This window comes from Notolepis coatsorum (genome assembly GCF_963971535.1).
Source record: "Notolepis coatsorum genome assembly, chromosome: 1".
Taxonomy (NCBI): domain Eukaryota; kingdom Metazoa; phylum Chordata; class Actinopteri; order Aulopiformes; family Paralepididae; genus Notolepis; species Notolepis coatsorum.
Genome location: NC_140165.1, coordinates 124,362,451 through 124,376,641, shown reverse-complemented (window position 1 = coordinate 124,376,641; position 14,191 = coordinate 124,362,451). Strand labels below are relative to the sequence as shown.

The 14,191-nt window shown below is 44.5% G+C and overlaps 1 pseudogene across 1 annotated transcript in view; it reads left to right on the top strand.

Moving 5' to 3' along the window:
• LOC311248973 (transcriptional repressor p66-beta-like) overlaps positions 1-14,191 on the top strand; it is a 74,209-nt pseudogene that overhangs the window by 48,326 nt on the left and 11,692 nt on the right. The window lies entirely within an intron of this gene.

Sequence of the window (14,191 nt, the reverse complement as noted above, 5' to 3'; positions counted from 1 at the left end):
TAGCACCACCCTGGTAACACCACCCTGGTAGCACCACCCTATAACACCACCCTGGTAACACCACCCTGGTAGCACCACCCTATATAACCACCACCCTGGTAGCACCACCCTATAACACCACCCTGGTAACACCACCCTGGTAGCACCACCCTGTATAACCACCACCCTATATAACCACCACCCTATATAACCACCCTATATAACCACCACCCTATATAACCACCACCCTGTATAACCACCACCCTATATAAACACCACCCTATATAACCACCACCCTGTATAACCACCACCCTATATAACCACCACCCTATATAACCACCACCCTATATAACCACCACCCTATATAACACCACCCTATATAACACCACCCTATATAAACACCACCCTATATAACCACCACCCTATATAACACCACCCTATATAACCACCACCCTATATAACCACCACCGTATATAACACCACCCTGTATAACCACCACCCTATATAACCACCACCCTATATAACCACCACCCTGTATAACCACCACCCTGTATAACCACCACCCTATATAACCACCACCCTATATAACACCACCCTGTATAACCACCACCCTATATAACCACCACCCTGTATAACCACCACCCCATATAACCACCACCCTGTATAACCACCACCCTATATAACCACCACCCTATATAACCACCACCCTATATAACCACCACCCTATATAACCACCACCCTGTATAACCACCACCCTATATAACCACCACCCTATATAACCACCACCCTATATAACCACCACCCTATATAACCACCACCCTATATAACACCACCCTATATAACCACCACCCTATATAACACCACCCTATATAACCACCACCCTATATAACCACCGCCCTATAACCACCACCCTATATAACCACCACCCTATATAACCACCACCCTGTATAACCACCACCCTATATAACCACCACCCTGTATAACCACCACCCTATATAACCACCACCCTGTATAACCACCACCCTATATAACCACCACCCTATATAACCACCACCCTGTATAACCACCACCCTATATAACCACCACCCTATATAACCACCACCCTATATAACACCACCCTATATAACCACCACCCTATATAACCACCACCCTATATAACCACCACCCTATATAACCACCACCCTGTATAACCACCACCCTATATAACCACCACCCTATATAACCACCACCCTATATAACCACCACCCTGTATAACCACCACCCTATATAACCACCACCCTATATAACCACCACCCTATATAACCACCACCCTATATAACCACCACCCTGTATAACCACCACCCTATATAACCACCACCCTGTATAACCACCACCCTATATAACCACCACCCTATATAACACCACCCTATATAACCACCACCCTGTATAACCACCACCCTATATAACCACCACCCTGTATAACCACCACCCTATATAACACCACCCTATATAACCACCACCCTATATAACCACCACCCTGTATAACCACCACCCTATATAACCACCACCCTATATAACCACCACCCTATATAACCACCACCCTGTATAACCACCACCCTATATAACCACCACCCTATATAACCACCACCCTATATAACACCACCCTATATAACCACCACCCTTTATAACCACCACCCTATATAACACCACCCTATATAACCACCACCCTATATAACCACCACCCTATATAACCACCACCCTATATAACCACCACCCTATATAACCACCACCCTGTATAACCACCACCCTGTATAACCACCACCCTATATAACCACCACCCTGTATAAACACCACCCTGTATAACACCACCCTATATAACACCACCCTATATAACCACCACCCTATATAACCACCACCCTATATAACCACCACCCTGTATAACCACCACCCTATATAACCACCACCCTGTATAACCACCACCCTATATAACCACCACCCTGTATAACCACCACCCTATATAACCACCACCCTATATAAACACCACCCTGTATAACACCACCCTATATAACCACCACCCTATATAACCACCACCCTATATAACCACCCTATATAAACACCACCCTGTATAACACCACCCTATATAACACCACCCTATATAACCACCACCCTATATAACCACCACCCTGTATAACCACCACCCTATATAACCACCACCCTATATAACCACCACCCTATATAACACCACCATATATAACCACCACCCTGTATAACCACCACCCTATATAACCACCACCCTATATAACCACCACCCTATATAACCACCACCCTATATAACCACCACCCTGTATAACCACCACCCTATATAACCACCACCCTATATAACCACCACCCTGTATAACCACCACCCTATATAACCACCACCCTATATAACCACCACCCTATATAACACCACCCTATATAACACCACCCTATATAACCACCACCCTATATAACACCACCCTATATAACACCACCCTATATAACCACCACCCTATATAACCACCACCCTGTATAACCACCACCCTATATAACCACCACCCTGTATAACCACCACCCTGTATAACCACCACCCTATATAACACCACCCTGTATAACCACCACCCTATATAACCACCACCCTATATAACCACCACCCTATATAACCACCACCCTATATAACACCACCCTGTATAACCACCACCCTGTATAACCACCACCCTATATAACCACCACCCTATATAACCACCACCCTATATAACCACCACCCTATATAACCACCACCCTATATAACCACCACCCTATATAACCACCACCCTGTATAACCACCACCCTGTATAACCACCACCCTGTATAACCACCACCCTATATAACCACCACCCTATATAACCACCACCCTGTATAACCACCACCCTATATAACCACCACCCTATATAACCACCACCCTATATAACACCACCCTATATAACCACCACCCTATATAACCACCACCCTATATAACCACCACCCTATATAACCACCACCCTATATAACCACCACCCTATAACCACCACCCTATATAACCACCACCCTATATAACCACCACCCTGTATAACCACCACCCTATATAACCACCACCCTATATAACCACCACCCTATATAACCACCACCCTATATAACCACCACCCTGTATAACCACCACCATATATAACCACCACCATATATAACCACCACCCTATATAACCACCACCCTATATAACCACCACCCTGTATAACCACCACCCTATATAACCACCACCCTCTATAAACACCACCCTATATAACCACCACCCTATATAACCACCACCCTGTATAACCACCACCCTATATAACCACCACCCTATATAACCACCACCCTATATAACCACCACCCTATATAACCACCACCCTGTATAACCACCACCCTATATAACACCACCCTATATAACCACCACCCTATATAACACCACCCTATATAACCACCACCCTATATAACCACCACCCTGTATAACCACCACCCTGTATAACCACCACCCTATATAACCACCACCCTATATAACCACCACCCTATATAAACACCACCCTATATAACCACCACCCTGTATAACCACCACCCTATATAACCACCACCCTGTATAACCACCACCCTATATAACCACCACCCTATATAACCACCACCCTGTATAACCACCACCCTATATAACCACCACCCTATATAACCACCACCCTGTATAACCACCACCCTATATAACCACCACCCTATATAACCACCACCCTATATAACCACCACCCTGTATAACCACCACCCTATATAACCACCACCCTGTATAACCACCACCCTATATAACCACCACCCTATATAACCACCACCCTATATAACCACCACCCTGTATAACCACCACCCTATATAACCACCACCCTATATAACCACCACCCTATATAACCACCACCCTATATAACCACCACCCTATATAACCACCACCCTATATAACCACCACCCTATATAACACCACCCTATATAACCACCACCCTGTATAACCACCACCCTATATAAACACCACCCTATATAACCACCACCCTATATAACCACCACCCTATATAACCACCACCCTATATAACCACCACCCTGTATAACCACCACCCTATATAACCACCACCCTATATAACCACCACCCTATATAACCACCACCCTATATAACACCACCCTATATAACCACCACCCTGTATAACCACCACCCTATATAAACACCACCCTATATAACCACCACCCTGTATAACCACCACCCTGTATAACCACCACCCTATATAACCACCACCCTATATAACCACCACCCTATATAACCACCACCCTGTATAACCACCACCCTATATAACCACCACCCTGTATAACCACCACCCTGTATAACCACCACCCTGTATAACCACCACCCTATATAACCACCACCCTATATAACCACCACCCTATATAACCACCACCCTGTATAACCACCACCCTATATAACCACCACCCTATATAACCACCACCCTATATAACCACCACCCTATATAACCACCACCCTATATAACCACCACCCTGTATAACCACCACCCTATATAACCACCACCCTATATAACCACCACCCTATATAACCACCGCCCTATATAACCACCACCCTATATAACCACCACCCTATAACACCACCCTATATAACCACCACCCTATATAACACCACCCTATATAACCACCACCCTATATAACCACCACCCTGTATAACCACCACCCTATATAACCACCACCCTGTATAACCACCACCCTATATAACCACCACCCTATATAACCACCACCCTATATAACCACCACCCTATATAACCACCACCCTGTATAACCACCACCCTATATAACCACCACCCTATATAACCACCACCCTATATAACCACCACCCTGTATAATCACCACCCTATATAACCACCACCCTGTATAACCACCACCCTATATAACCACCACCCTATATAACCACCACCCTATATAACCACCACCCTATATAACCACCACCATGTATAACCACCACCCTGTATAACCACCACCCTATATAACCACCACCCTATATAACCACCACCCTATATAACCACCACCCTATATAACCACCACCCTGTATAACCACCACCCTATATAACCACCACCCTATATAACCACCACCCTATATAACCACCGCCCTATATAACCACCACCCTATATAACCACCACCCTATAACACCACCCTATATAACCACCACCCTATATAACACCACCCTATATAACCACCACCCTATATAACCACCACCCTGTATAACCACCACCCTGTATAACCACCACCCTATATAACACCACCCTATATAACCACCACCCTATATAACACCACCCTGTATAACCACCACCCTGTATAACCACCACCCTATATAACCACCACCCTATATAAACACCACCCTATATAACCACCACCCTATATAAACACCACCCTATATAACACCACCCTATATAACACCACCCTATATAACCACCACCCTATATAACCACCACCCTATATAACCACCACCCTATATAACACCACCCTATATAACCACCACCCTATATAACCACCACCCTATATAACACCACCCTATATAACCACCACCCTATATAACCACCACCCTATATAACCACCACCCTATATAACCACCACCCTGTATAACACCACCCTATATAACCACCACCCTATATAACACCACCCTATATAACCACCACCCTATATAACCACCACCCTATATAACACCACCCTATATAACCACCACCCTATATAACCACCACCCTATATAACACCACCCTATATAACCACCACCCTATATAACACCACCCTATATAACCACCACCCTATATAACCACCACCCTATATAACCACCACCCTATATAACACCACCCTATATAACCACCACCCTATATAACCACCACCCTGTATAACACCACCCTATATAACCACCACCCTATATAAACACCACCCTGTATAACCACCACCCTGTATAACCACCACCCTGTATAACCACCACCCTATATAACCACCACCCTGTATAACACCACCCTATATAACCACCACCCTATATAAACACCACCCTGTATAACCACCACCCTATATAAACACCACCCTGTATAACCACCACCCTATATAACCACCACCCTGTATAACACCACCCTATATAACCACCACCCTATATAAACACCACCCTGTATAACCACCACCCTATATAACCACCACCCTGTATAACACCACCCTATATAAACACCACCCTGTATAACCACCACCCTATATAAACACCACCCTGTATAACCACCACCCTATATAACCACCACCCTGTATAACCACCACCCTATATAACCACCACCCTATATAACACCACCCTATATAACACCACCCTATATAACCACCACCCTATATAACCACCACCCTATATAAACACCACCCTGTATAACCACCACCCTATATAACCACCACCCTGTATAACCACCACCCTGTATAACCACCACCCTGTATAACCACCACCCTATATAACACCACCCTATATAACCACCACCCTATATAACCACCACCCTATATAACCACCACCCTATATAACACCACCCTATATAACACCACCCTATATAACCACCACCCTATATAACCACCACCCTGTATAACCACCACCCTATATAACCACCACCCTATATAACCACCACCCTATATAACCACCACCCTGTATAACCACCACCCTGTATAACCACCACCCTATATAACACCACCCTATATAACCACCACCCTATATAACACCACCCTATATAACCACCACCCTGTATAACCACCACCCTATATAACCACCACCCTATATAACCACCACCCTGTATAACCACCACCCTATATAACCACCACCCTGTATAACCACCACCCTATATAACCACCACCCTATATAACCACCACCCTATATAACCACCACCCTGTATAACCACCACCCTATATAACACCACCCTGTATAACCACCACCCTATATAACCACCACCCTATATAACCACCACCCTATATAACCACCACCCTATATAACCACCACCCTATATAACCACCACCCTGTATAACCACCACCCTATATAACCACCACCCTGTATAACCACCACCCTATATAACCACCACCCTGTATAACCACCACCCTGTATAACCACCACCCTATATAACCACCACCCTATATAACCACCACCCTATATAACCACCACCCTATATAACCACCACCCTGTATAACCACCACCCTATATAACCACCACCCTGTATAACCACCACCCTGTATAACCACCACCCTATATAACCACCACCCTATATAACCACCACCCTATATAACACCACCCTGTATAACACCACCCTATATAACCACCACCCTATATAACCACCACCCTGTATAACCACCACCCTGTATAACCACCACCCTATATAACCACCACCCTATATAACCACCACCCTATATAACCACCACCCTGTATAACCACCACCCTATATAACCACCACCCTATATAACCACCACCCTGTATAACCACCACCAGGGGAGGAAACTAACTTTTTGGCTTACCAGCCAACTGGCGGGTATCTGATTTTTTTTACCAGCCAAATAGATTTTTTACCAGACAAAAAAAATCGCTAATTGTGATAATTACTTCTTTGTACGTCTTCGTCTAAATTGATTTTCAATCATAGTAAATTAATCACACTGTCTCTACTCTTCAAAATATTACATCATTAAATCACATATTAACATGAAAGAGGGAACTATTCTGGACTGGGTTGGGCTGAACTGGGCAGTGAAAGATGCTGGGTTGGGCTGGTCTAGGTTATACTGAATGATGAATTGAAAATGAATTGAAAATGGGGGACCCTGATGTAAACAAGACGAAAGTCTTTCTCTGGTCTGCATCCCCTTAACAATTGCATGTATTGAGCCGTACTGTACTGTACCCATTCTGCAATCTGTTAAATAAAGTTTTCATTCATCACAGCTCAACTACTAGGAATGTGTGTCTGACTCTTAAGTGCAGGAAATATTCATCAGAAAGGGGGGACATGATGGAGGGAATGGAAAGAGCAGGTTTGACAGGAGCAGGGTTGAAGGGATTGATTGATTGAAAAGTTTATTAACAGATTGCAGAATGGGTACAATACAGTACAGTTCAATACATACAATTGTTAAGGGGATGCAGACCAGAGAGACTTTCGTCTTGTTTACATCAGGGTCCCCCATTTTCAATTCATCATAACATATTGGAGTGTGGAGGAAGTGGACAAGGCATTAAGCAGGGACCCTGATGTAAACAAGACTAAAGTCCTTCTCTGGTCTGCATCCCCTTAACAATTGTGTGTATTGAGCTGTACTGTATTGTACCCATTCTGCAATCTGTTAATAAAGTTTTCAATCAATCAATACTGGGTTGGGCAGTGAAAGAACCAAGCATTTCACTGTAATGTAATAGCTAAATAAAACAACTTGAACTTGACTTGTTACATTTGCACTCTGGTTGTATGCCAAATGTATTCTGGTTGTACTGTACTTGTGCTGTAAGATGACAATACATTGGAACCGAATCGACAACGCTAGGGGTTCAGCAGGTGTGTTCTGAATGCCAAATATGACAACATCACCGTTGTGAAGGGCATATGGGCGAGTGGTGATATGCTGGGAAACCCGGTAATAATAAAATGTCACTCGGCTGCATTTAAGCAAAGCCGCTCAGTATAGTCGTCCACTATGTTGAATGCGCGTTATGGTAGCTTGTTACATGCTAGGTAGCTAGCCGGCTAATGCTGGTTGACTTGTCATTCTCATCCGACTCGAAGGAGACGTGTCGCGTGCTGTTGTCCGCCCCCCATGTCAGACCGCACCGATATCCGAAAGCGACGACTCTACATGCAATTATTTTCATCCACTCATGTGTTTTTGTAAGTTTGTCTACGTTGTCAAGCCGGTGACAGGAGTCTGTAGGGCCGCACGCAGTGGTCTGTCCACTTCCCCTAGATGGGCGGCATCTTCTAGAAAACGAGTGTTCATTGGAGGAGCTTAGAGCGCATCTGTACAACGATGATGTTCATTGGTTATGGTCTGATTATTATGTGGCGCAAATGGGAGGAATCAAGGGGGGAGTCAGAGTTCGGTTTGTGCCAGTGAGCGAATCAGCAGATTGCAGAATGATTTTTTTGTTTTGTTTTGTAATTACTAGTACTCGCCAGACTGGCGAGTGCTCTTCATGAATTACTCGCCAAACGTAAAAAATACTCGCAATTGGCGAGTAAAGTGGCCTAATTTCCTCCCCTGACCACCACCCTGTATAACCACCACCCTATATAACCACCACCCTGTATAACCACCACCCTATATAACCACCACCCTATATAACCACCACCCTATATAACCACCACCCTATATAACCACCACCCTATATAACCACCACCCTGTATAACCACCACCCTATATAACCACCACCCTATATAACCACCACCCTATATAACCACCACCCTATATAACCACCACCCTGTATAACCACCACCCTATATAACCACCACCCTGTATAACCACCACCCTATATAACCACCACCCTATATAACCACCACCCTATATAACCACCACCATATATAACCACCACCCTGTATAACCACCACCCTATATAACCACCACCCTATATAACCACCACCCTATATAACACCACCCTATATAACCACCACCCTGTATAACCACCACCCTGTATAACACCACCCTATATAACCACCACCCTATATAACCACCACCCTATAACACCACCCTATATAACCACCACCCTATATAACCACCACCCTATATAACCACCACCCTATATAACCACCACCCTATATAACCACCACCCTATATAACACCACCCTATATAACCACCACCCTATATAACCACCACCCTGTATAACCACCACCCTGTATAACCACCACCCTATATAACACCACCCTATATAACCACCACCCTATATAACACCACCCTGTATAACCACCACCCTGTATAACCACCACCCTATATAACCACCACCCTATATAACCACCACCCTATATAACCACCACCCTGTATAACCACCACCCTATATAACCACCACCCTATATAACACCACCCTATATAACCACCACCCTATATAACCACCACCCTATATAACCACCACCCTATATAACCACCACCCTGTATAACCACCACCCTATATAACCACCACCCTGTATAACCACCACCCTATATAACATCACCCTATATAACCACCACCCTATATAACACCACCCTATATAACCACCACCCTATATAACCACCACCCTATATAACCACCACCCTATATAACCACCACCCTGTATAACCACCACCCTATATAACCACCACCCTATATAACCACCACCCTGTATAACCACCACCCTATATAACCACCACCCTATATAACCACCACCCTATATAACCACCACCCTATATAACACCACCCTATATAACCACCACTCTATATAACCACCACCCTGTATAACCACCACCCTATATAACCACCACCCTATATAACCACCACCCTATATAACCACCACCCTATATAACCACCACCCTATATAACCACCACCCTATATAACCACCACCCTATATAACACCACCCTGTATAACCACCACCCTATATAACCACCCTATATAACCACCACCCTATATAACCACCACCCTATATAACCACCACCCTATATAACCACCACCCTATAACCACCACCCTATATAACCACCACCCTATATAACCACCACCCTGTATAACCACCACCCTATATAACCACCACCCTGTATAACCACCACCCTGTATAACACCACCCTATATAACCACCACCCTATATAACCACCACCCTATATAACCACCACCCTGTATAACCACCACCCTATATAACCACCACCCTGTATAACCACCACCCTATATAACCACCACCCTATATAACCACCACCCTATATAACCACCACCCTATATAACCACCACCCTATATAACCACCACCCTATATAACCACCACCCTATAACCACCACCCTATATAACCACCACCCTGTATAACCACCACCCTATATAACCACCACCCTGTATAACCACCACCCTGTATAACCACCACCCTATATAACCACCACCCTATATAACCACCACCCTGTATAACCACCACCCTATATAACCACCACCCTATATAACCACCACCCTATATAACCACCACCCTGTATAACCACCACCCTATATAACCACCACCCTATATAACCATAACCACCACCCTATATAACCACCACCCTATATAACCACCACCCTATATAACACCACCCTGTATAACCACCACCCTGTATAACCACCACCCTGGTAGCACCACCCTGTATAACCACCACCCTATATAACCACCACCCTATATAACCACCACCCTATAACCACCACCCTGTATAACCACCACCCTATATAACCACCACCCTATATAACCACCACCCTATATAACCACCACCCTATATAACCACCACCCTATATAACCACCACCCTATATAACCACCACCCTATATAACACCACCCTATATAACACCACCCTATATAACACCACCCTATATAACCACCACCCTATATAACCACCACCCTGTATAACCACCACCCTATATAACCACCACCCTATAACCACCACCCTGTATAACCACCACCCTGTATAACCACCACCCTGTATAACCACCACCCTATATAACACCACCCTATATAACCACCACCCTATATAACCACCACCCTGTATAACCACCACCCTATATAACACCACCCTATATAACCACCACCCTATATAACCACCACCCTATATAACCACCACCCTATATAACCACCACCCTGTATAACCACCACCCTATATAACACCACCCTATATAACCACCACCCTATATAACCACCACCCTATATAACCACCACCCTATATAACCACCACCCTGTATAACCACCACCCTATATAACCACCACCCTATATAACCACCACCCTGTATAACCACCACCCTATATAACCACCACCCTGTATAACCACCACCCTGTATAACCACCACCCTATATAACCACCACCCTATATAACCACCACCCTATATAACCACCACCCTGTATAACCACCACCCTGTATAACCACCACCCTGTATAACCACCACCCTATATAACCACCACCCTATATAACCACCACCCTATATAACCACCACCCTGTATAACCACCACCCTATATAACCACCACCCTGTATAACAACCACCCTATATAACAACCACCCTATATAACCACCACCCTATATAACCACCACCCTGTATAACCACCACCCTGTATAACCACCACCCTATATAACCACCACCCTATATAACCACCACCCTATATAACCACCACCCTGTATAACCACCACCCTATATAACCACCACCCTATATAACCACCACCCTATATAACCACCACCCTGTATAACACCACCCTATATAACCACCACCCTATATAACCACCACCCAATATAACCACCACCCTATATAACACCACCCTATATAACCACCACCCTATATAACACCACCCTATATAACCACCACTCTGTATAACCACCACCCTATATAACCACCACCCTATATAACACCACCCTATATAACCACCACCCTATATAACCACCACCCTATATAACCACCACCCTATATAACCACCACCCTATATAACCACCACCCTGTATAACCACCACCCTATATAACCACCACCCTGTATAACCACCACCCTGTATAACCACCACCCTATATAACCACCACCCTATATAACCACCACCCTATATAACCACCACCCTGTATAACCACCACCCTGTATAACCACCACCCTATATAACCACCACCCTATATAACCACCACCCTATATAACCACCACCCTGTATAACCACCACCCTATATAACCACCACCCTGTATAACCACCACCCTATATAACCACCACCCTATATAACCACCACCCTGTATAACCACCACCCTGTATAACCACCACCCTATATAACCACCACCCTATATAACCACCACCCTGTATAACCACCACCCTATATAACCACCACCCTATATAACCACCACCCTATATAACCACCACCCTATATAACCACCACACTGTATAACACCACCCTATATAACCACCACCCTATATAACCACCATCCTATATAACCACCACCCTATATAACCACCACCCTATATAACACCACCCTATATAACCACCACCCTGTATAACCACCACCCTATATAACCACCACCCTATATAACACCACCCTATATAACCACCACCCTATATAACCACCACCCTATATAACACCACCCTATATAACCACCACCCTATATAACCACCACCCTATATAACACCACCCTATATAACCACCACCCTATATAACCACCACCCTATATAACCACCACCCTATATAACCACCACCCTATATAACACCACCCTATATAACCACCACCCTATATAATCACCACCCTATATAACACCACCCTATATAACCACCACCCTATATAACCACCACCCTATATAACCACCACCCTATATAACACCACCCTATATAACCACCACCCTATATAACACCACCCTATATAACACCACCCTATATAACCACCACCCTATATAACCACCACCCTATATAACACCACCCTATATAACCACCACCCTATATAACCACCACCCTATATAACACCACCCTATATAACCACCACCCTATATAACCACCACCCTATATAACCACCACCCTATATAACCACCACCCTATATAACACCACCCTATATAACCACCACCCTATATAACACCACCCTATATAACACCACCCTATATAACCACCACCCTATATAACACCACCCTATATAACCACCACCCTGTATAACCACCACCCTATATAACCACCACCCTATATAACCACCACCCTATAACCACCACCCTATATAACCACCACCCTATATAACCACCACCCTATATAACACCACCCTATATAACCACCACCCTATATAACCACCACCCTATATAACCACCACCCTGTATAACCACCACCCTATATAACCACCACCCTATATAACCACCACCCTGTATAACCACCACCCTATATAACCACCACCCTATATAACCACCACCCTATATAACCACCACCCTATATAACCACCACCCTATATAACCACCACCCTATATAACCACCACCCTATAACCACCACCCTATAACCACCACCCTATATAACCACCA